We start from the raw sequence: 18,068 nt of genomic DNA, 5'->3' as shown, positions 1-18,068 counted from the left end.
GAGCCGAGATCGTGCCACTACACTCCAGTGTGGGCGACAGAGTAAGACCCTGTCTCAAAAAAAAAAAAAAAAAAGGAAAAGAATCTTGTTGGCCTGGAAGTTAATCAGTTTAGAAACCATCTGGTATTTCAGTTGAGAAAATAAACATATGAAGAAATACAAGTGGTTTTAAGAGTGATAAGGTTAGGAGAAGATAGACCCAAAAGCTGTAATAGATGTGACAATTAGTACAATAAAATCAGAATACAAGTCTCTGTCTCTCAGAGCTTTGAAAACAAGAATGACAAAGAGCACTTATAACCTATTGTTTTATTTCCTTTAACATTTTTTTTAATTCTTTTAATACTGTAGCAAGTATGTGAACCCATCATTGTTTATTTCTGTCAGAAAGCTTCTAAGTATTCTTTGTCCTTCTTGTAAAATCTCAGGGAGATGTGGCTAAATATCAGTCTTGCTCAAATGTATTCTACATGGAGAGATTTTCTTCTATTATTTCTTTGGTTATTACCTCTATTTTTTTTCTCTCTTCTCTGATCTAATTCACCTCTATTTTCTCTTCCTGGAATTGTATCAATCCTCTTGAATTAATCCTACAGGCCTCTTAATTTACCACTCATATTTTTTATCATTGGTAAGATAGAAAAATCTGAAAGAATTCCTTGACTTTAGCTTTTAGCTCTTTTACTGATTTTCTTAAAATTTGGCAATCTTGGTCATTGGCAAAGCCTGAGTCCTGTCCTCTCACTATCCTCCCCGGACAGCATGAGCTTCACCGCTTGCTCCACTGTCTCCATCAACTACTTGTCCCTGGGCTCCATCTAGCCGTCCAGCTATGGTACCCAGCCAGTCAGCAGCATGGCCAGCATCTATGTAGGCACTGGGGGCTCTGGTTCCTGGATCTCTGTTTCCTCCTCCACCAGCTTCTGGGGTGGCTTGGGGTTTGGGGGGCCTGGCCATGGGGATGGCCTGGGATCTGGCAGGAATGGGAGGCATCCAGAACAAGAAGGAGACCATACAAAGCCTGAATAACTGCCTGGCCTCCTATCTGGACAGGGTGAGGAGCCTGGAGACCAAGCACTGGAGGTTGGAGAGCAAAATCCAGGAGCACCTGGAGAAGAAGGGTTCCCAGGTCAGAGACTGGGGCCATTGCTTCAAGATCATGGAGAACCTGAGGGCTCAGATCTTTGCAAATACTATGGACAATGCCCACGTCGTTCTGCAGATCAACAATTCCCATCTTGCTGCTGATGACTTTAGAGTTAAGTATGAGACAGGGCTGGCCATGTGCCAGTCTGTGGAGAGCGACATCCAAGGGCTCCGCAAGGTCACTGATAACACCAATGTCACTCAGCTGCAGCTGGAAACAGAGGTTGAGGCTCTCAAGGAGGAGCTGCTCTTCATGAAAAGGACCGTGAAGAGGAAGTAAAAGGCCTGCAAGGCCAGATTGCCAGCTCTAGGTTGGCCGTGCAGGTAGAAGCCCTCAAATCTCAGGAACTTGCCAACATCATGGCAGACATCCAGAAACAATATGACGAGTGGGCTTGGAAGAACCAAGAGGAGCTAGACAAATAATGGTCTCAGCAGATTGAGAGCACCACAGTGGTCACCACACAGTCCCCCGAGGTCAGAACTGCTGAGGTGATGCTCACTGAGCTGAGACGTACAGTCCAGTCCTTGGAGATCGACCTGGACTCAATGAGAAATCTGAAGGCCAGCTAGGAGAACAGCATGAGGAAGGTGGAGGCCTGCTATGCCCTGCAGATGGAGCAGCTCAGCAGGATCCTCCTGCACCTGGAGTTAGAGCTGGCACAGACCCAGGCAGAGAGGCAGCACCAAGCCCAGGAGTAGGAGGCCCTGCTGAACATCAAGGTCAAATAGGAGGCTAAGATCACTACCTACCGCTGCCTGCTGGAAGATGGCGAGGACTTCAATCTTGGTGATGCCCTGGACAGCAGCAACTCCATACAAACCATCCAAAACACCACTATCTGCCAGATAGTGGATGGCAAAGTGGTATCTGAGACCAATGACACCAAAGTTCTGAGACATTAAGCCAACAGAAGCAGAGTACCCTTTGGGGAGAAGAAGGGCAATAAAAAGCTCAGAGATCAAAAACATTTTGGCAATCTTTTTGCAATGGCACAATCTCAGCTCACTGCAACCTCTGCTTCCCGGGTTCAGGCGATTCTCCTGCCTCAGCGTCCCGAGTAGCTGGGACTACAAGCGCGTGCCGCCACGCCTGGCTAATTTTTGTATTTTTAGTAGAGACAGGGTTTCACCATGTTGGCCAGGCTGGTCTCAAACTCCCGACCTCAGATGATCCGCCCGCCTCGGCCTCCCAAAGTGCTGAGATTACAAGCATGAGCCACTGCACCTAGCCCAATTTTGGCAATCTTACTTTTATTTTCCCAAACTTTCTTTTCTGATGCTCATTTTTTAATCATCTTACTCCTGGTTTTTGGATTTCATGTATACTAAAATCTATTTAAGGCACTACTTAGAATACTTTAAAAAATATACCCTGAATTGGCTGGGCATGGTGGCTCACGCCTGTAACCCCAGCACTTTGGGAGGCTGAGGTGGGTGGATCACGTGAGGTCAGGAGTTCGAGACCAGCCTGGCCAACACGGCGAAACCCCGTCTCTACAAAACAAAAAACAAAACAAAGCAAAGCAAAATAATAAAGAAATAATCCACAAATGCTTCTATGAAATGTACCAAATAGAAGGTTAAGTAGCTGAAAAGAAATAAGTTTGGGAGGCTGAGGCAGGTGGATCACTTGAGCTGAGAACTTTAAGACCAGCCTGGGCAACATGGCGAAACCTCATCTCTACAAAACAAAAAACAAAACAAAGCAAAGCAAAAACTAGCCAGGCTGGTGGTGTACCCATAGTCCCAGCTACTGGAGGGGCTGAGGTGGGAGGATTGCTTGAGCCTGGGAGGCTGAGGCCACAGTGAGCTGTAATCACACCACTGTATGCTAGACTGAGCGACAGAGTGAGATCCTGTCTCAAAACAAAACAAAACAAAAAATGGTGGGTGCAGTAGCTCATGGCTGTGATCCCATCACTTTGGGAGGCTGAGGCGGGAGGATCACCTGAGGTCGGGAGTTCGAGACCAGCCTGACCAACATGGAGAAATCCTGTCTCTACTAAAAATACAAAATTAGCCGGGCATAGTGGTACATGCCTGTCACCCCAGCTTCTCGGGAGGCTGAGGTGGGAGAATCACTTGAAACTGGGAGGCAGAGATTGCAGTGAGCCGAGATCATGCCACTGCACTTCAGCCTGGGCAACAAGAGCAAAACTCCTTCTATAAAAAAAAAAAAAAAGGAAAGAAAAGAAAAAGAAGTAAGATAGCAGAATCTTACTCTCCAAATCTGCTTTCTTTTTCTAATATGTACTTTAAAAAAATATGCAGTATTTACCAAGAGGTAAAGCATTAACTTAGAGATTGGATTGTGCAAGGCAGTGGCTGCCAATACATCATTAATCTTAGAGGACTGTTCACTCTCATCAGTTGTCAAAAGGTAATGAAAACAGAGAATTTCTCAGCCCTATTGATAACACATGAGTACAGGCCGATTTGGATCATTTATTCCATGATCCTATTTTAGTCCCTTGTGGATAATGGAATCCCACTGTGTTATCAGTCTCTTTGCTTCCTTCCTTCCTTCCTTCCTTCCTTCTTTCCTTACCTCCCTCTCTCTCTTTCTCTTCTTCCTTCCTTTTCTTTCTTTCTTTCTTTTCTTTTCTTTCTTTCTCCCTCCTTCCTTCCTTCCTTCCTTCCTTCCTTCCTTCCTTCCTTCCTTCCTTCCTTCCTTCCTTCCTTCCTTCCTTCCTCCCTCCCTCCCTCCCTCCCTCCCTTCCTTCCTTGCTGAGACTGAGTCTTGCTCTGTTGCCCAGGCTAGAGTGCAGTGGCGCAATCTCGGCTCACTGCAAGCTCTGCCTCCCCAGCTCATGCCATTCTCTTGCCTCAGCCTCCAGAGTAGCTGGGACTACAGGCACCCGCCACCACACCCGGCTAATTTCTTTTGTATTTTTAGTAGAGACAGGGTTTCACCATGTTGGCCAGGATGGTCTCGATCTCCTGACCTCGTGATCCACCCGTCTCGGCCTCCCAAAGTGCTGGGATTACAGGCTTGAGCCACCACGCCCGGCACTGATTCCTTATTTAGACCTCTGTGCCTGAGTCCTTGCCTTCCACCTTGGTACATTAGAAACCTGACTGCGGCTTTTCTCCCTATGCCTCACTGACCCCGTTCCCTGCAAATTGGACTGTCCTCTATCTCCCCAATTCCATCTAGCCTAGTGAATGAGTTGATCCTCTGCAGGTCACTTTCTGTGACCAAATTCCAACAGCTACTTTTAGACCTTTCGGGCATTATCTCCCCTTTCTTCTGGAGCTTTTCCAAAGGTCTGACATTTGGGTATCTACCAGTCACCTGCCTTTGTTAACAAAAATGTGGTAGAGCTAGAATGCAAGACCAGATTTCATCACCTCCAAAGACTGCTTGTCTGCACCAGATCCAACCACTGTTTATATGGACATTTTGAAAAGGTTCCCCAGATGAAGGACCAAGGTAGTGGCTCATGCCTATAATCCCAGCACTTTGGGAGGCTGAGGCAAAAGAATTGCTTGAGGCCAGAAGTTCAAGATCACCCTGGACAACAAAGTGAGACCCTGTCTCTAAAAAGAAAAGTAAATAGCAAATGTTTACAAATGTTCCCCAAATGATTTAGCAGAGAGAGTTCTGCAAAGAAGGCCTCTTGCAAACACTGACTTCCTGAACAGTCAACTCACTGGGGAAAGAGCTAACTCTCTTAATCTAGTTGATGTCAGTGTAACTGAACGCCTGTTAGTCGAGGTGAGATACTGTCCCCTAGCAGGCCTAGGGCATGGAGGTAAAGATGACCCATGGTAAGGTGGCCTCATTTGGTAGCAAAGGCAAATCAAAGATTTCTTGATCCATAAATCAGTCTATAAAAAATAAGTGGCCGGGCGCGGTGGCTCACGCCTGTAATCCCAGCACTTTGGGAGGCCGAGACGGGCGGATCATGAGGTCAGGAGATCGAGACCATCCTGGCTAACACGGTGAAACCCCGTCTCTACTAAAAATACAAAAAACTAGCCGGGCGAGGTGGCGGGCGCCTGTAGTCCCAGCTACTCGGGAGGCTGAGGCAGGAGAATGGCGTAAACCCGGGAGGCGGAGCTTGCAGTGAGCTGAGATCCGGCCACTGCACTCCAGCCTGGGCGACAAAGCGAGACTCCGTCTCAAAAAAAATAAAAATAAAAATAAAAAATAAAAAATAAGTAAGACTTTGGACTAACAGTTTTGCTTTGTTTTTGCCTGTTTGCAGGCATCCAACACTCATCTCAAATCAGTGTCTTGCGGAAGCAGAAGAAAAGTAATACATCTATTGTATTTTGAAATGAAAACAGGAATTATTTTGCTACAGAGCTAGAGCTTAACATTTTTAGCAAAATGTGGATCCTTCTTCTCAATCTTCATTTAGGATGCTGCGACTACAACCCTTTGTTTAGTTAGTGGAATTGAGAACAAGGCCCAGGTGGATGATGATTGAGGACTAAACCCCAAACTTTCCTTGGATCACTCCACTGTTTCAGGTAAGATCAGAGGGTAGTTAACTCTAAGTTATACAAATTGTTGTCTGCAGTAGCATGAGGATACACCTTTCAGATCTCCTACTGCAGGAAGCATAATTTATTTCCAGCCCTAGCTGCTGGTGTGCCCAGCATTGAGGCCACACTTCCTGTGGGCTGTTCCCAGTCAAAGACTGAGTATGGCAGGGATACCAAGGAGGCCCCTTCCTGGGAGGCAGGGACTCCTCTAATGGGCAACTTAGGTTCACTGACTCCCTTTTGACCTTGCTGAAACTTTCTTAGAACTACAAGGCAGTCTATGGCCTGTCTCTCCTCCTTCCTTCCTCCTTTTCTCCCTTCCTCCTTCCCTCCCTCCCTCCCTCCCTTCCTTCCTTTCTTCTTTCCTTTCTCCCTCCTTTTCTCTTTTCCTCTTTCCCTCTCCAGTTTCTTCCTTTCTTCCTTCCTTCCCTTCTCTTCCCTCCCTCCTCTCCTTTCTCTCTTCCTTCCTCCCTCCCACCCTTCCTCCCTCCTTCCTTCCTTCTTTCCCTTCTTCCTTCTGCCTTCCCAGGGGTCAAACCTGTGTCATGATCTGATGGCTCTCCTATCACCCTCTTGTTTCCTTCTCATTCTCCCTCCCCAGTGTTTTCACCAATTAATCTCTTATCCAGCTAATCCTGTCTTGGCATCTGCTTGTCAGAGAACCTGGACTAAATCATTATTTAAGTAACTTGTTTTGCATGTGTAATGTAGGATCAAACATCACTTCTGAGTTCGGGGGCAAATATCATTCATTAGAAGGGTTAAGACCTAATGATGAAAAAAAAAAAAAAACCAACATGTGCATTTTGTGGATCAACTGACTCTGTTGACCTAAACATGTAGAACAGTATTCCAGTTCTTAATACTTTAAAATCTCTAGAGCAAGGCCTTATAGCTTGGAAGAAAACCATTGGAAAGCCAAAAGGAAAGAAGTGGGACCAGCCAATTCTCCTCATTCTAGGTCTGGGGCAATGAACTTAGGGAGGAGGTCGTGCAAACTGGAAACCATAGCCCTATCTCATGGCTTAACTAGGGGTGGTTAAGGCTCTGAGAGTCAAGTTGTCACCTCATTATCTATCCACCCATGCACACAAAGAAGTCCATGAAGCACCCACTCTATGACCAGCACTGGTGGGCCCTGAAGATAACAGAGGTTATCTTCAAGAAACTCAAGTTTATGGAGAAGATAGGCTTGGAAACAGGCGGACTAAAGATACAATACAAGCCCTAAAACTGAGATGTGAACTGACTTGGGAAGTACGTAAGGACACCTCCAACTACTTGGCAGATGGAAAGGCATTTAAAGTGGAAACTGAAGGATGGAAGAGATGGTCAGACAGTGAAGAGAAACGACATGAAGGAGCTCCATTCACAGAGAGCGAAATAGATATATCTACAGTCTTTTTCTTCTTTTTCTTTTTTTTCAGCCAGAGTCTCACTCTGTCACCCAGGCTGGAATGTGGTGACGTGATCTCAGCTCACTGCTGTCTCAACTTTCCAGGCTCAAGTGATCCTCCCACCTCAGCCTCCCAAGTAGCTGGGACCACAGGTGGATGCCACCATGCCCAGCTAATTTTTATTTTATTTTTGGTAGAGATGTGGTCTCCCTATGTTACCCAGGCTGGTCTTCAACTCCTGGCCTGAAGTGATCCTCCTACCTGGGCCTCCCAAAGTGCTGGGATTATGGGTATGAGTCACTGTGCCGGGATTTTTTTTTTTTTTTTTTTTAACCTTAAGATCCTAGGAAACAAATTCACAATCTTTTAAGGTGTTTCTGGGGCGCCACAAGATGTTTCTGCTTGCTGCTTGTCACTGGGCTTGCTGGCCTTGCTGCAGGCCCTTGACCTTCTCTCCCTTCTCCAGGATGTCGAGCTTCTTCACACTCATGCTGTTTATTCAGAACATCTTCACCCAGCTTAGACTGTGGACCAGACATGGGGACAACATGAGCAAGACAGATAAGATCCCTGCTCTCCTACGTCTTGTATTCTGATGGGGGAGACAGAAGATAAGCAAGGAAAAATGATAACAAATAATGTTATGTGATGAAGACAATAAACCAATAATATGATATAGAGGATGAGGGTGACTACTTGAGAGTGGGTGCTCACGGCCTTCCTGCTGAAAGGCCCCGTCGCCTCGCATTTCAGCAATCCCAAGTTTAGTGTATTGGAATAAAGGGTGTGGTACCACCCTGACCTCGAATGCTATCCTCAGCAGGTTAAACCCGATTAGGAAGGTGTTTTTGGCTGGGTGCAGTGGCTCATGCTTGTAATCCCAATGCTTTAGGAGGCTGAGGCAGGAGGGTTGCTTGAGGCCAGGAGTTCAAGACCAACCTGGGCAACATGGTGAAAACCCCGTCTCTACAAATAATTGTAAAAATTAGTCGGACGACTGTGGTGGCTCGTGCCTGTAGTCCTAGCTACTCAGGATCGTTTGAGCCCAGGAGTTGGAGGTTACAGTGAGCTGTGATGGCATCACTGCACTTCAACCTGGGTGACAAAGTGAAACCCTATCTCCAAAAAAAAAGGGAAAGTGTTTTAGTATTTTAGTTTCCTAGAGCTGCTGTAACCAATTATTTCAAAGTAAGTGGTTTAAAACAACAGAAATTTATTGTTGTACAACTCTGGAGGTTAGAAGTCTAAAATCAAGGCATATTCAGGATTATGCTCTCTCTCCGAAGGTTCTAAAGGAGGGTCATTCACTGCCTCTTGTAGCTTCTGGTGCTGTCTGCAATCTTTTTTTTGTTTGTTTTTTGTTTTTTTGAGACAGAATCTCACTCTGTTGCCCAGGCTGGAGTGTAGTGGTGCAATCTCGGCTCACTACAATCTCCACCTCCCGGGTTCACACCATTCTCCTGCCTCAGCCTCCTGAGTTGCTGGGACTACAGGTGCCTGCCATCACGCCTGGCTAATTTTTTTGTATTTTTAGTAGAGATGGGGCTTCACTGTATTAGCCAGGATGGTCTCGATCTCCTGACCTTGTGATCCACCTGCCTCGACCTCCCAAAGTGCTGGGATTACAGGTGTGAGCCACTGCGCCCGGCCTTTTTTTTTTTTGGTATTTTTAGTGGCGACGCAGATTCACTATGCTGCCCAGGGTGGTCTTGAACTCCTGAACTCAAGTGATCCACCCCCCTTGACCTCCCAAAGTGCTGGGATTGCAGGCATGAGCTCTCACACCCAGCCGGCTGCCTGCAATCTTTAGCCTTCCTCAGCTGGCAGGTGTATCACTCCAGTCTCTGCCTCTGTCATCACATAGCGTTCTCCCCATGTGTCTGTTTATGTGCCCAAATTCCCTCCTATAAGGACACATCATTGGATTCGGGTGCACACTAATCCAGTGTGACCTCCTCTTGACTTAATTACATCTGTGAAGACCCTATTTCCAAATAAGGTCACAATCTGAGGTTCTGGGTGGGCATGAATTTGGGGGAGACACTCTTCAACTCAGTAGAGAAGGGGAGTGAAGTAACCACATTGTGCTCTGTAAGGATGACACAGGGGCAAACCCTGCACTAGAAAAGGTAGTGATGGAGAAAACAGGAGACCTGGTGAGCTCCGATAGAGGCAGACCTTTCCTCTATCACGGCTTTGCATGTTCCCTTTGGTTAGGAACACGAGTTTCCATCAATGGGTCTACCTTCAGAACTCTTCCGTTTTCAGACTGCATTCAGAAATCTACTTGAGAGCCAGGCACAATGGCTCACACCTGTAATCCCAGCACTTTGGGAGGCCGAGGGAGGCAGATCACTTGAGGTCAGGAGTTCGAGACCAGCCTGGCCAACATGGTGAAACCCCGTCTCTACTAAAAATACAAAAAATTAGCCTGGCGTGGTAGGAGGAGCCTATAATCCCAGCTACTCTGGAGGCTGAAGAAGAATTGCTTGAACCTGGGAGGTGGAGGTTGCAGTGAGCTGAGAGCATGACACTGCACCACTCCAGGCTGGGTGACAGAGTGAGATTCCATCTCAAATTAAAAAAAAAAAAAAAAGAAATCTTCTTGAGTTTTATTTCTTACTAAAGTTTTTCTTTGTAAAAAAAAAAATAATAATAAGTACATCGGATTTAGTTATAATTTCCTTTATATTCTTCCATTTGTTTGAGATTTGTTCATTAAAATTAGTTAAAAGTGAAAAGTGGGCCAGGCGCGGTGGCGCACACCTGTAATCCCAGCACTCTGGGAGCCTGAGGCAGGCGAATCACGAGGTCAGGAGATCCAGACCATCCTGGGTAATATGATGAAACCCCGTCTCTACTAAAAATACAAAAAAATTAGCCGGGCGTGCTGGTGGGCGCCTGTAGTCCCAGCTACTCAGGAGGCTGAGGCAGGAGAATGGCACAAACCCGGGAGGCGAAGCTTGCAGTGAGCTGAGATTGCGCCCCTGCACTCCAGCCTGGGCAACAGAGCGAGACTCTGTCTCAAAAAAAAAAAAAAAAAAAAAAAAAAAAGGTGAAAACATGAGTTAATAATTTTTTTCCTTTTTTAATGGGGAAATAATTTCAAATTCACAGAAAACTTGAAAGAATAAGAATAGTACTAAGAACACTTAGATTGTTCCCCTACTGTTAGCATTTTACGCCATTTGCTTTATCATTTGTTTTGTCTATCTCTTCCTAATCATTTTTCCCTGAACTATTTTGAGGGTACGTTACATACATTAAGGCTCTTTATCCTTATATATGACAACGTACATTTCCTAACCACTTCATAGTTATTAATCTCAATAAATTTGACATCATACAATGACTTTTATTTAAAATATCAACCTCATTGGTATTCCAGTTTTGTCAGTTAACTCACTAATGTCCCTTTTTGTTTGTTTGTTTAAAGACACGGTCTTGCTCTGTTGCCCAGGCTGGAGTGCAGTGGTGCAATCTCAGCTCACTGCAACCTCTACTTCCTGGGTTCAAGCAATTCTCCCACTTCAGCGTCCTGACTAGCTGGGACTACAAGGCATGTACTACCATGCCCAATTAAATTTTGTATATTTTGGTATAGGTGAAGTTTCACCATATTGGCCAGGCTGGTGTTGACCTCCTGACCTTAAGTGATCCATCCGCCTTGGCCTCCCCAAGTGTTGGGATTACAGGCGTGTGCCACTGTGCCTAGCCTAATTTTTTGTTTTATATATTTGAAGACACAGGGTCATGCTATGTTGCCCAGGTAGGTCTTGAACTTCTGGCCTCAAGCAATCCTCCCACCTCTGCCTCCCCAAGCACTGGGATTATAGGCATGCACCACTGTGCCTGGCCAGTGTCATTTATAGAATTTTTTTCTCCTCCAGTACAGGATTCATTCTAGGGTCAGATATTGCATTTCATTGTCATGTCTCTTTAGTCCCCTTTACTAGAACATTTCTACAACTTTTCTTGATATTCTTGAAAATACAGCTCCCCCGTCTCTTAAAAAACATAGAATATTCCTCACTTTGGGTTTGGCTGGTGTTTCCTTATTAGATGTGGGTATGCATTCGTCTCCAAACAGCCACATCAGTGATGGACCCTTCTCAGGGGACCACGTCTGATGGCAAGTGGTATTCACCAGTTCCTCAGTGGGTTCACTTAGACCCCAGTCAAGGTGTTATCCAATCTCTCCACTGTATAATTGCTGTATTCTTTTATCTTGCAGCTAATAAACGGTCTAGGGGAACACACTTTAAAGCCAAGCTCCTCATTGAAATACCCTCCAAGGTTGAACACCCTTTGATATTAATAATTCTTACCTTATTCAGGCTTTACTATGAGTGTCCAACTTCAGCACTCCTCCAAGTTGACCAGTGAACCGTCAACAAGACTTCCTTTTCTCCCAGTTGTTGATTTACCTGTTTAGTATTGCTTATTACCTATTATTATCAGTATGAACTCATGGATTACTATTTTATCCAACAGTTTGCAATGTATTGACACACGCAGTTATTTTGGTGCTCAAATTGTCCCAGATCTGGCTTGTCAGCTCCCCATCAAGCTGAGTCCTGTGTCTTTGTGACATGCCATGAATAGCAGTGGTGTTTTTTTGTTTGTTTTTTGTTTTTTGAGATTAAGTTTTGCTTTTGTTGCCCAAGCTGGAGTGCAATGGTACAATCTCACCTCACTGCAAACTCTGCCTCCCAGGTTCAAGGGCTTCTCCTGCCTCAGCCTCCTGGGTAGCTGGGATTACAGGCATGCGCCACCACGCCCAGCTAATTTTTATATTTTTAGTACAGACAGGGTTTCTCCATATTGGTCAGGCTGGTCTCGCTCGAACTCCCGACCTCAGGTGATCCACCCGCCTCAGCCTCCCAAAGTGCTACATGGCATGAGCCACCGCACCCAGCCCAGGGTGTTTTTAAGAACTGATTTTTAATAATAAATTCTACTATTACTGGGTGATATGATTCAGCTGTGTCCTCATCTGACTCTCATCTTGAACTGTAGTTCCCAAAATCCCCACATGTTGTGTGAGGGACCCAGTGGGAGGTAATCGAATCATAGGGGCAGTTACCTCCATGCTGTTCTCATGAAGGTAAGTTATCATGAGATCTGATGGTTTTATATGCCCTTTACTGTGCACTTCTCCTTGCTGCCTCTATGTGAAGAAGGATGTGTTTGCTTCCCCTTCCACCACGATTGTGAGTTTCCTGAGGCCTCCCCAGCCCTGCAGAACTGTCAGTCAATTAAACCTCCTCATAAATTACCCAGTCTCGGGTATGTTTTTATTAGCAGTGTGAGAATGGACTAGGAAGTAAACATAAAATACACTGGGGAAAAAAAAGGAAAAAGAGATGCTTTGTAAAAGGAAGTTTCATCTAAAATAATTTCAGCAGTGGCCCTTTGTGGCTTGAATTATGTCACAGTCACTTTTCTTATAAAGGTTTTTAATTTTTTTAATAAAAAAAATCTCTTGAGCATCCATAGTGCATTCCAGGTTCAAAATTCTATTAAGGCACAAAAGGAGAGTAAAAGAAGTATAAAATATGCTCTCCCTTACATTAAAGAATTTATAATACAGCTGTAGACAGATCTCTTAGGGCTCTAATCAATGTTTTAATCACGAATGAAGGCAAAACACACATGGAGATAATCAGAAGTTAAATAAAACCCTGTCTGTTCAAACTTGGTGTCAGCCCTGCCTCCCTGAGACCTCCCAGGAGCTGTTGAAAGCCTGAACCCCCCACTTTCCAGGCTCGCCAGCACACAGGGAGGCATCTGAGAAGCGAGTGGTGGGTGGAAGACTAGGAGGAACCATTCTTCCCCAGAAACACATGGATATCTGCAGATGCAGACAGCTGACATCAGCGTCGGCCCGAGGCTTTTAACGGTCCTCTGAGAATCAGTGCTGAGGATTGGTGGTGGCTTCTCTGTGATCCTTGACTCCTGCCATTCCTGCCTTTTTTATCTTCAGAGGTTATATAAGTCTCTTGTTCCCAATAATAATCTCCTTATTCAAATTTCTTAGGTTGCTCTTATTTTCCTGACTAATGGAATATGACTCATCAGTTTGTGTGTGTGTGTGTGTTAGTTTTCTTTGTTTTTAAGGGAAAGGGTCTCACTTTGTTGCTTAGGCTGGAGTGCAGTGGTGTGATCATAACCCACTGCAGCCTCAAATTCCTGGGCTCAAGCAATCCTCCCACCTCAGCCTCTTAAGTAGGTAGGATTACAGGCATGCACCACCATGCCCGGCTAGTTTTTGTGGGTTTTGCTTGTTGGTTGGTTGGTTGGTTGTTTTGAGACAGTGTCTCACTCTGTCGCCCAGGCTAGAGGGCAGTGGCGCAATCTTGGCTCACTGCAACCTCTGCCTCCCAGGTTCAAGTGATTCTCCCACCTCAGCCTCCTGAGTAGCTGGGATTACAGGCACCCGCCATCATGCCTGTTTAATTTTTGTATTTTTGTAGAGACGGGGTTTCACCATGTTGGCCAGGCTGGTCTTGAACTCCCGGCCTCAGGTGATCTGCCTGCCTCGGCCTCCCAAAGTGCTGGGATTACAGGTGTGATTCACTGTGTCGAGTCTTTTTGTTTGTTCTTAGAGACAGAGTCTTGCTATGTTTCCCAGGCTGGCCTTGAACTTCCAGTTTCAAGTGATCCTCCTGCTTCAGCCTCCCAAATCGTTGGAATTACAGGTATGAGCCATTGTGCCTGGTTCAGTTTCTTTGTTATTTGTCACACACTTATACAGCATTTACTCTATATGAGCCACGCACAGTGCTTTAAAATTTTAACAAATATAGTCCTCATAATCCTATAAGGTAGATATGATTATTTTTCCCTAATAGGAACAGAGAGATTAAATAACTTCCCTAAGGTCATAGAGCTAGTAAGTAGTGGAACTGAACTCAAACCCAGTATTTTGACTACAGAGTCCATGCTTTTATTCTTATAATTTTTACAAAGAATGCCTGTGAGACTGTATTAGTCTGCTCCAGCTGGTGAGGACGTAGAGATATTGGTCCCCTTGGACACTGATGGTGGAAATGTAAAATGATGCAGATGTATGGCAGTTCCTCAAAACATTAAAAGCAGAATTACCATGTGATCTAGCTCTTCCACTTCTGGGTATATACCCCAAAGAACTGAAGACAGGGTCTCTAAGAGCTATCTGTACACTCGCGTTCCGAGCAGGATTATTCACAATAACCAAAAGGCGGAAGCAACTCAAGGGTCCATCAACAGATTAATGGATAAATAAAATGTGGCATATACATGCAATCGAGTACTATTAGGCCTTAAAGAGGAAGAAAGTTCTGGCACACTCTACAGCATGGATGAACATGGAGGACATTAGGCTAAGTGAAATAAGCCAGTCACAAAAAGACAAATACTGTATGATTCCATTTATATGAGGGACTCAGAGTAGTCAAACCCATAGAGACAGAAAGTAGAATGGTGGTTGCCAGGGGCCAGGGGAGAGGGGAATGTGGAGTTAATGTTTAATGGGTACAGATTTCAGTTTTGCAAAATGAAAAGTTCTGGGGATGGCTGGGTGCGGTGGCTCATGCCTTTAATCCCAGCACTCTGAGAAGCTGAGGCGGGCGGATCACGAGGTCAGGAGATCGAGACCATCCTGGCTAACATGGTGAAACCCCATCTCTACTAAAAATACAGAAAAATTAGCTGGGCATGGTGGTGGGTGCCTGTAGTCCCAGCTACTCGGGAAGCTGAGGCAGGAGAATGGCGTGGACCCGGGAGGCGGAGCTTGAAGTGAGCTGAGATCCGGCCACTGCACTCCAGCCTGGGTGACAGAGCGAGACTCTGTCTCAAAAAAAAAAAAAGTTCTGGGGACGGATGGATGGTGATGACGGTTGCCCAAGAATGTGAATGTATATCATGCTGCTGAACCGTATGCTTAAAAATGGTATCAGTGGTAAATTTTGTTATGTATATTTTACCACAATTAAAAAAAAAAAAAAACAGAAAGAAGTGACATCATTTCTGCCATATTCTATTGGCTAATCCTAGCCCTAACCCTAATCCTCACACAGAGAGAGAGGAATTAAGTTTCTTCTTTTAAGGGAGGCAGTATCAGAGGATTTGTGGATATATCTTTAAAACCATCACACTGTTTTGAAAGACTACCATTCCGAAATAGACATAATTAGCATAAATGTAGAAAAATGCACAAACTATTTGCTTCAAGTACTTGTCACAAGCTACTTCATTGGATAGACTTCATGCCAAGACTGATCTAGAAGGCAAAGACAGGTTTTTTGTGTTGTTTTGTTTTGTTTATTTTTTTGAGACAGAGTCTCTGTCACTCAGGCGGGAGTGCAGTGGCGTGATCTCGGCTCACTGCAACCTCTGCCTCCTGGGTTCAAGCCATTCTCCTGCCTCAGCCTCCCAAGTAGCTGGGGTTACAGGTGACCGCCACCTTGTCTGGCTAATTTTTGTGTTTTTAGTAGATACGGGGTTTCACCATGCTGGCCAGGATGGTCTCGAAATCCTGAGCTCAAGCGATCCATCTGCCTCGGCCTCCCAGAGTGCTAGGATTACAGGTGTGAGCCACCGCACCCAGCCGACAATGGCAGTATTTATCCTTCCGTTGTCATTAGTGCTTAGCATTGATCTGCTCACACATGGGGTCTTGAAATCTGAATTGGTTTACTACAGAGAATAAAATATTGAAAAAGAGATTGGTATCCATGCAACGTATTCTTTAAAAACAAGATTCTACTTTTAATGATTTAAAATAAAAAATAGGTCCCTAAAGGGCTATATTTGAAATTGTAGCCCCACAACACACAGAGCTGGTAACACAATTTGTAACCTGCATATTTGCTGAATTGCTTGAGCATGTATAGACAGCAGATTACACAGGCTTTTTTTTTTTTTTTTTTGTATGTGTTTATTTTAGAGATAGATTCTTGCCTTGTCACCCAGGCTGGAGGGCAGTGACACAATCCTAGCTCACTGCAGCCTCAAACTCCTGGGCTCAAGCGACTGTCTCACCTCAACCTCCCAAGTAGCTGGGACTGCAGATTCAGGCCACCACATGCCTGGCTAATTTTTAAAATTTTTCATAGAGATGGGGTCTCGCTACGTTGCCCAGGCTGGACTCGAACTCCTGGCCTCAAGTGATTCTCCTGCCTCAGCTTTCCAATGTGTTGAGATTACAGGCATGAGCCACTGGGCCCCGCCTCCAGAGGCTTCTGTATGGATTTTCCCATGATCTCTGTACACTAACACCCTGGGCCTCTCAGTCACCGAATGGAATGGGGCGGGTTATAGAGCTGGTCAGAGCAGGTGTGGCAGATAATAAGCATCTACCTGTTGTTTTACAATGCCCTCAAAATTGTATGCAAGATCATAATCAAGTAGAGAATGCTCAAAAGAGCATTTTCCACCGCTTCCCAAAGCAATATGCTAACATACACATTGTTAATAATTCTCTTAAGTAGCTTAATTTTTCCTGTGCATAGTGAGAATTTAATTTTTTTCCTCTCAGATGTATTCATCTGTTTATTCCAACATTTCTTTTTCCTTTCTGATGAGAGAAGGAACCCACAAACCGTTTCCAATTTAACCTAACACTGCACAGGTTTTTTTGTAATATTGTATTTGCTTTCCTTCCTCTTCTCTTTCCCCAGAGTGTATTACAGAAGAGTAGTAGCTATTTCTCAATTTTAAACAGCTGCTTTCTGGGGAAACAAACCAGCTGGAGAATAAACTTAAAAAAAAAAAAAAAAAAAAAAAAAAAAAAAAAAAAAAAAAAAAGATCAGCACCTTCTCTCTTGCTTTTTATTTGTTTTATTTGTTATTCGACATGTCTGTGGTTATGGCTCCTCCAGGAGACCACAGAATTTTATCAAAAGAATTGCACATAAATCACAACCAATTTTTACCAAAACTGGGATTTCTTTGTATCAGGGGCTTCCTACTATTACATACTTTTCTCAGGTCATTATTCTTTCTTTCTCTCTCTTTTTTTTTTTTTTTTTTTTTTTGAGACTGAGTCTGACTCTGTCACCTAGGCTGGAGTGCAGTGGCACAATCTCGGCTCACTGCAACCTCCACCTCCCAGGTTCAAGAGATTCTCCTGCCTCAGCCTCCTGAGTAGCTGGGATTACAGATGCCCACCACCATGCCTAGCTAACTTTTGTATTTTTAGTAGAGATGGCATTTCACCATGTCGGCCAGGCTGGTCTTCAATTCCTGACCTCAAGTGATCCACCTGCCTCGGCCTCCCAAAGTGCTAGGATTATAGGTGTGAGCCACTGTGCCCCGCCAGGTCATTTTTCTTTCAGAATTTCTTCCTTCTCCCTCTCCTTTCCTCTCCCTCACTCCCTCTCTCTATTGGGGCTGAAGGAGCTGACATTCTTCTTTCCATTTCTGGTGGTCACTAGCAGTTCTACCATCAACATTACTTTCACTGCTGAGTAACTGCACAATTTCTCCTCCTCCCTTCCATTCCTACACAAACACAAGTGCCTATGAGTTGGGAGGTTTTTCCTTTTGTTTTTGTGGCAGGGGTGGGGCAGTTGTGGTTTCATTTGAGTTTGCTGCTATGTATTTTCCCACTCCCCTGCTAGTGTAGGAGGAAATAGGAGCTAAACAAGTACCAACAGAATGTTTAACATTTACCAGCAATGAACTGGGGCTGAAAGGACCACGGTTGTTCCCTGACATCACTTCTTGCTTGGCCGGTGAGAGACTCTGCTGTGTAACTGACCTAGCCCCTCAGACTCCAAGTTCACTTTCCTGTATATCTAAGTCTTTCATTTCTTAAAGGTTGTCATTTTCAAAACGAAAGTCAACAATAATTAATCAGTTTAATTATTTATTTTGTCACACTAGGTCCTTATTAACAGTCAACAATCAGAAGTCTCTCAAGAAATTGTACCGTATCGAAGACAGTTTTCTATACATATAAAATTCTGGAAGTGGATGCAATTGTCGTCAGTATAATAAAGCAAATACGAATGTTAAGGTTGGGTCTCCCCCAGAAGCAGACTT

The 18,068-nt window shown here is 44.7% G+C and overlaps 1 long non-coding RNA gene across 2 annotated transcripts in view; it reads left to right on the top strand.

The window, feature by feature from the left end:
- The window catches only part of LOC141407660 (uncharacterized), a 50,391-nt gene that overhangs the window by 20,855 nt on the left and 11,468 nt on the right, over window positions 1-18,068 (top strand). Inside the window, exons 1-2 of one of the 2 annotated variants that reach the window (XR_012417560.1) lie at window positions 5,514-5,628; window positions 7,507-7,718. This is a non-coding gene — a long non-coding RNA (uncharacterized lncRNA). Of the gene's footprint in view, window positions 1-5,513; window positions 5,629-7,506; window positions 7,719-18,068 lie in introns of those variants that run through there. The other variant, XR_012417559.1, reaches the window with a different exon arrangement.

This window comes from Macaca fascicularis, chromosome 9, assembly GCF_037993035.2.
Source record: "Macaca fascicularis isolate 582-1 chromosome 9, T2T-MFA8v1.1".
In the NCBI taxonomy this organism is placed as follows: Eukaryota; Metazoa; Chordata; class Mammalia; order Primates; family Cercopithecidae; genus Macaca; species Macaca fascicularis.
This window is presented reverse-complemented; position numbering and strand designations above follow the sequence as displayed.